At 29.9% G+C, this 7777-nt stretch overlaps 2 pseudogenes; both read left to right on the top strand.

Annotated features, from left to right (window-relative positions):
• The first annotated feature begins 2400 nt into the window (after positions 1–2400).
• On the top strand, positions 2401–3353 carry LOC125847139 (mitogen-activated protein kinase kinase kinase 20-like; annotated as a pseudogene).
• Positions 3354–5781: 2428 nt separating this feature from the next.
• Positions 5782–6807, top strand: LOC125847140 (mitogen-activated protein kinase kinase kinase 20-like; annotated as a pseudogene).
• The last annotated feature ends 970 nt before the right edge of the window (positions 6808–7777 follow it).

The raw sequence follows: 7777 nt of genomic DNA on the forward strand, positions 1-7777 counted from the left end.
CCCTTTAGTTTTAATTATCCTCAGCCTGTGAGCTATGACTATGAATTATGTTCTTCATCTCCATAATTATCCTTCTTGTGTTGTGTTGCATAAATCAGAATTTTATATGAAATATTCCAAACCATGTGTTATGTTCATCATTTGATTTTTGTGATTTAATCGTTGTAACTTTATTTTTTTGGCATCTATCTTGACTCTCTAATTGAGTTTTGTTGGTATCTGTTAGGTTTCAGATCAATAATAGTGAACATGACTCATACTCCACAAGGTGGTTAGTATTGTAACTCATAATAAATTATTATATACTCCCTAATTAACAATGAGTTACTTAAATAGGAAAAAGAGAAAAAAGTTTAAATTTATCTATACAATACTCGAAATTGTTCAATTTTGCCTTTCGTTACATTTTTTTCTTGTCTAACCCTATTTGTGTGACCAGGTAAAAATCTCATTTTTTTTCCTTATATATACTCATGCGAAAACATAGTCAGCAGGAAAGGTTTGGACTTGACTTTGTGATAGAGATCCCTTATGACTCCAAACCACATCTGATACAGTTCTCACACATAGAAATGAACCTTAACACATGTATAAGTAGGATATAACCCAACTCAAGTTAATACACTCATGACGAATATATAATTCAGATCTTTAGCATAGAATTTACAAGGTTTTACAACTACACTAGTGCTGACAATTTTAGTCCATATTTATAAAATCAATCCTTTTTATTCATATTTCGATGAGTTGGATCACTTGTATTTCGGTTGGATATGTATGGATTTCAAATATGTTGTTAACCTATAAGAGTATCGGCAAATATGGGTAAAATACAAGTATCTATATTTGACCATGGTAAGCCAAATCAAACTTGATATATTTCTATAAGAAGGAATCAAAAATACATATTTTAATTAATTGAAGGTTAAATATATTGAGTCATTTTCTGGAAATTTGTATTATCATGTCCGTTCCTAATAAAATCATGTTTGTCTCTTCTTATGCTTTCAGATTAGTTTTATTTACTGTTTTTTCGCCTTTCTTTTCTTTTTTTTTCCATTATTTTTCTTCCAATCTTTTAATGCAAAATTAAAGAAATATAAATTGATCGGAAGAAGTAATTTTTTTAATAAAAAAAATGCAATGAGGTTTATTGTACACCACCTTATCCTGTAAAATTTTGATTATTTTTTTATAAAATCGGACCACAAGAATCTACTGTATGCTACCTTACCCTGCATTTCTACAAGAAACTATTTTCTTAGCTCGAAATTGTAACCCTCTAGACAAGCTAAGTCTGAAATTGAATCTTAGAAATGGTCATGAATATATCTTTAGTAAGTTTATATGATATCGTTTTATTTACTTATAGAGTTCATGAAACTAATGTTATTTTTCTTTTAATTTTTTTTAACAGATTTATTTGACGATTTAAGTGCGGAAATGCAATTATACATTTATAATATCACAATAAATAAATACGCTTTCAAATATACTTTAAAGACATAAATAAAGAAATAGATAAGAAGAAGTAAAATAAAAAAGAAAAAGAAATGAAGAAGCTAAGAACTTAATAAAATTTTCCACGAATGAAAAGGACTAAAAATGAGTTAAATCATTTTATTCCATATATTTGACCAAATTCATTTTTATTGAATTAGCATTCAATTCATTTTAAATTTATTATATTTATCCAATTAATAAAATTTCAAAATATAAGATCATTTTAGAATTGTAAAATGAGAATTGTCTTGGGATTTGAAATTAAATAATGATAGTTGTTCTCTTGATTCATTAATCAAGTGAAGGACATTGAATTCACATTAGTCCTTTTAATAAATAACAACTTATATAAGTGCTTGTTATTTTATGGTAAATATCTTATTAATTTTATACAATTTTAAATTATCATATAATAAAAGAAGTAAATATGAAAAAGTTTAATAAAATTTCTTCTAGTAGCACTGTGAAAGGGAAAAACAGAAAAATTAGGAAACGAAACTGCTACATAAAATCAGTACATTTTACTTATATTTTAATGAGTTAGATCAAAATATGAATATCAAATCTATTGTTAACTTATAAGAATGTGGACAATAAATATAGTTTTAAAATACTCCATTTTAAAGACATAAAAAAAAAATAGATAAGAAGAACTAAAATAGGAAAATAGAAAAATGAAAAATGGAAAAACTAAATAAAAGTCCATAAAAGAACAAAGAAGGATAAAAATGGGTCAAAAAATTGGTTGAAACGAGTTTATCCAAATTTAATTTTACTGACTAAAATTAGACCCATTTTAATTATGATCTCGTCTGATCATTTATCATGACTCCTATACATACACTAAGAAAAGAGCTCACATTCAAGAAAAAAAGAGAACACAGTGAAATAATATTAATGGAGGAAAAACAAGCGAAATTTAAGTGGCAGAGAGGTAGAACATTGGGGAAAGGAAGTTATGGTTTTGTATCATTGGCTTCTACTGATACCCTTCTCCTACGATACCATCTCTCATTGACGTTAAATCTTGTAAGTTGAACCACTCTCAGTCTCTTCGAAATGAAAGGGAATTCTTAAGAATGTTTGGGGAATGTCCTCAAATTATTTGATGTTTTGGATTTAATGTCACCTATGAGGATGACTTATATCTTTACAATTTGCTGCTCGAATTTACCTCAGCTGGAAGCCTAGCTGATCATATTGATGAACGAGAATTGCCTGAGTTTCAAGTCAAAAAGTACACCAAAAATGTTGTTTTCGGGCTCAATTTGATTCACAAAAAAGGGACTATTCATTGCGACATAAAACCCCAAAACATTCTTCTTACTACTGATGGTGATGATGGTATGGCCGAGGTAGCAAAGATAGCTGATTTCAGACTTTCCATAACTTTGGAGCAGAAATGGAAAGAGAACGTGGAGCACAGAGGAACTAAAAGGTACATGGCACCTGAAGCTCTAATTAAGAAGGAGTACTGCCCAGGGGTTGATATTTGGTCACTTGGATGCACTGTTTACGAGATGATCACTGGAAAACCCCTATGGGAATCATCCAATTCGGAACCAAATTTTGAGAATCCCAAACTATCCACAGAGACTAAAGATTTTCTGAATAATTGTCTGGTCAGGAATCTAAGTGCTCGTTGGAGTGCAGACATGCTCTTGATTCACTCGTTTCTAAAATCAGCTGTCGATGTCCAGCCTCCAGATACGAAGAAGAGGCAATGCGATGGCATGTCCTTGTTACGCAAGAAACGCACAAAGACAGCATTCAGGACACAGCCACACATTCGTGATTTGGTTATACAACTTGATTCAGATTGTAAAGACGGAAACTCGTGCCTAAGTTAAAGCTGCTAGCTAGTTTCTTATTGACTATAGAAAGTTGGTTTGTAATGTATTTAAAGTAAGAAGTAGATGTGAGCCTATGACTAAAATGATTTCAGGTGTAACCCTTTTAGTTTTAATTATCCTCAGCCTATGAGCTGTGACTATGAATTATGTTCTTCATCTCCATAATTATCCTTCTTGTGTTGTGTTGTATAAATCAGATGGTTATATAAAATATTCCAAACCATGTGTTATGTTCATCATTTGATTTTTGTTATTTAATCATTGTAACTTTATTTTTTTGGCATCTATCTTGACTCTCTAATTGAGTTTTGTTGGTATCTGTTAGGTTTCAGATCAATAATATTGAACATGACTCATACTCCACAAGGTGGTTAGTACTGTAACTCATAATAAATGATCATATACTCCCTAATTAACAATGAGTTACTTAAATAGGAAAAACAGAAAAAGTTTAAATTCATCAATACAATACTCGAAATTGTTCAATTTTGCCTTTCGTTACATTTTTTTTTTGTCTAACCCTATTTGTGTGACCAGGTAAAAATCTCATTTTTTTCCCTTATATATACTCATGCGAAAACATAGTCAGTAGGAAAGGTTTGGACTTGATTTTGTGATAGAGATCCCTTATGACTCCAAACCACATCTGATACCGTTCTCACACATAGAAATGAACCTTAACACATGTATAAGTAGGATATAACCTGACTCAAGTTAATACACTCATGACGAATGATTCAGATCTTTAGCATAGAATTTACAAGGTGTTACAACTACACTAGTGCTGACAATTTTAATCCATATTTATAAAATCAACCCCTTTTATTCATATTTCGATGAGTTGGATAACTTGTATTTCGGTTGGATATGTATGGATTTCAAATCTACTGTTAACCTATAAGAGTATCGACACATATGGGTAAAATACAAGTATCGATATTTGACCATGATAAGCCAAATCAAACTAGATATATTTCTATAAGAAGGAATCAAAAATACATATTTTAATTAATTGAAGGTTAAATATATTGAGTCATTTTTTGGAAATTTGTATTATCATGTCTGTTCCTAATAAAATCATGTTTGTCTCTTCTTATGCTTTCAGATTAGTTTTATTTACTGTTTTTTCGCCTTTCTTTTCTTTTTTTTTTCCATTATTTTTCTTCCAATCTTTTAATGCAAAATTAAAGAAATATAAATTGATCGGAAGAAGTAATTTTTTTAATAAAAAAAATGCAATGAGGTTTATTGTACACCACCTTATCCTGTAAAATTTTGATTATTTTTTTATAAAATCGGACCACAAGAATCTACTGTATGCTACCTTACCCTGCATTTCTACAAGAAACTATTTTCTTAGCTCGAAATTGTAACCCTCTAGACAAGCTAAGTCTGAAATTGAATCTTAGAAATGGTCATGAATATATCTTTAGTAAGTTTATATGATATCGTTTTATTTACTTATAGAGTTTCATGAAAATAAAGTTATTTTTCTTTTAATTTTTTTTAACAGATTTATTTGACGATTTAAGTGCGGAAATGCAATTATACATTTATAATATCACAATAAATAAATACGCTTTCAAATATACTTTAAAGACATAAATAAAGAAATAGATAAGAAGAAGTAAAATAAAAAAGAAAAAGAAATGAAGAAGCTAAGAACTTAATAAACTTTTCCAAGAATGAAAAAGGAGTAAAAATGAGTTAAATCATTTTATTCCATATATTTGACCAAATTCATTTTTACTGAATTAGCATTCAATTCATTTTAAATTTATTATATTTATCCAATTAATAAAATTTCAAAATATAAGTTCATTTTAGAATTGTAAAATGAGAATTGTCTTGGGATTTGAAATTAAATAATGATAGTTGTTCTCTTGATTCATTAATCAAGTGAAGGACATTGAATTCACATTAGTCCTTTTAATAAATAACAACTTATATAAGTGCTTGTTATTTTATGGTAAATATCTTATTAATTTTATACAATTTTAAATTATCATATAATAAAAGAAGTAAATATGAAAAAGTTTAATAAAATTTCTTCTAGTAGCACTGTGTAAGGGAAAAACAGAAAAATTAGGAAACGAAACTGCTACATAAAATCAGTACATTTTACTTATATTTTAATGAGTTAGATCAAAATATGAATATCAAATCTACTGTTAACTTATAAGAATGTGGACAATAAATATAGTTTTAAAATACTCCATTTTAAAGACATAAAAAAAAAAATAGATAAGCAGAACTAAAATAGGAAAATAGAAAATGAAAAATGGAAAAACTAAATAAAAGTCCATAAAAGAACAAAGAAGGGTAAAAATGGGTCAAAGAATTGGTTGAAACGAGTTTATCCAAATTTAATTTTACTGACTAAAATTCGACCCATTTTAATTATGATCTCATCTGATCATTTATCATGACTCCTATACATACACTAATAAAAGAGCTCACACTCAAGAAAAAAAGAGAACACTGTGAAATAATATTATTGGAGGAAAAACAAGAGAAATTTAAGTGGCAGAGAGGTAGAACATTGGGGAAAGGAAGCTATGGTTTTGTATCATTGGCTTCTACTGATACTCCTTCTCCTATGATACCATCTCTCATTGCTGTTAAATCTTGTATGTTGAACCGCTCTCAGTCTCTTCGAAATTAAAGGGAATTCTTGAGAATGTTTGAGGATTGTCCCCAAATTATTCGATGTTTTGGATTTAATGTCACCAATGAGGATGACTTATATCTTTACAATTTGCTGCTCGAATTCGCCTCAGCTGGAAGTCTAGCTGATCGTATTGATGAACGAGGATTGACTGAGTTTCCAGTCCAAAAGTACACCAAAAATGTTGTTTTAGGGCTCAATTTGATTCACAAAAAAGGGATTATTCATTGCGACATAAAACCCCAAAACATTCTTCTTACTACTGATGGTGATGATGGTATGGCCGAGGTGGCAAAGATAGCTGATTTCGGACTTTCCATAACACTGGAGCAGAATTGGAAAGAGAACGTGGGGCACAGAGGAACTAAAAGGTACATGGCACCTGAAGCTCTAATTAAGAAGGAGTACTGCCCAGTAGTTGATATTTGGTCACTTGGATGCACTGTTTACGAGATGATCAATGGAAAACCCCTATGGGAATCATCCAATTCGGAACCAAATTTTAAGAATCCCAAACTATCTACAGAGGCAAAAGATTTCCTGAATAATTGTCTGGTCAGGAATCCAAGTGGTCGTTGGAGTGCAGACATGCTTTTGAATCACTCATTTCTGAAATTAGCTGTCGATGTCCAGCCTTCAGATACGAAGAAGAGGCAATGTGATGGTATGTCCTTGTTACGCAAGAAACGCACAAAGACAGCATTCAGGACACAGCCACACATTCGTGATTTGGTTATACAACTTGATTCAGATTCTAAAGACGGAAACTCGTGCCCAAATTAAGGTTACTAGCTAGTTTCTTATTGACTATAGAAAGTTGGTTTGTAATGTATTTAAAGTAAGAAGTAGATGTGAGCCTGTGACTAAAATGATCTCTGGTGTAACCCCTTTAGTTTTAATTATCCTCAGCCTGTGAGTTGTGACTATGAATTATGTTCTTCATCTCCATAATTATCCTTCTTGTGTTGTGTTGCATAAATCAGAATGCTATATGAAATATTCCAAACCATGTGTTATGTTCATCATCTGATTTTTGTGATTTAATCATTGTAACTTTATTTTTTTGGCATCTATCTTCACTCTCTAATTGAGTTTTGTTGGTATCTGTTAGGTTTCAGATCAATAATATTGAACATGACTCATACTCCACAAGGTGGTTAGTAATGTAACTCATAATAAATGATTATATACTCCCTAATTAACAATGAGTTACTTAAATAGGAAAAACAGAAAAAATTTAAATTTATCTATACAATAGTCGAAATTGTTCAATTTTGCCTTTCGTTACATTTTTTTTTTGTCTAACCCTATTTGTGTGACCAGGTAAAAATCTCATTATTTTCTTTGATCGTTTATTTATGTGTAAAAATTTATTAAAATCATAACAGAGTAGTATATATGAATCCATATTTTTAAATTCATAAAAATTAAATCATGAATTCGCCTTTATTTTCTCCCACATATGTGAGCTTCTTAATTAATGCACTAATTTATTCATGGAACAAGGCAAAATTGTACATCTGTTGTATTATACATCTTTAATTAAATGCATATGTTAGACTTGGACCAAGAATGAGGCTGTAACATCCGACAATTTGAAATAACTATGAAGAGGCTTAGAATTGGAAATTTTCAATTTTGGAAAGAATTTAAAAATCTGGAAAATTTGGCTAAGTGTGGAAAATAATGAATTTTTGGCCAACTTTGAACAGTTATAACTACTAGCTCAGGATGATCTAAGTGAGGTTCCAGT

Source organism: Solanum stenotomum, chromosome 12 (genome assembly GCF_019186545.1).
Source record: "Solanum stenotomum isolate F172 chromosome 12, ASM1918654v1, whole genome shotgun sequence".
Taxonomy (NCBI): Eukaryota; Viridiplantae; Streptophyta; class Magnoliopsida; order Solanales; family Solanaceae; genus Solanum; species Solanum stenotomum.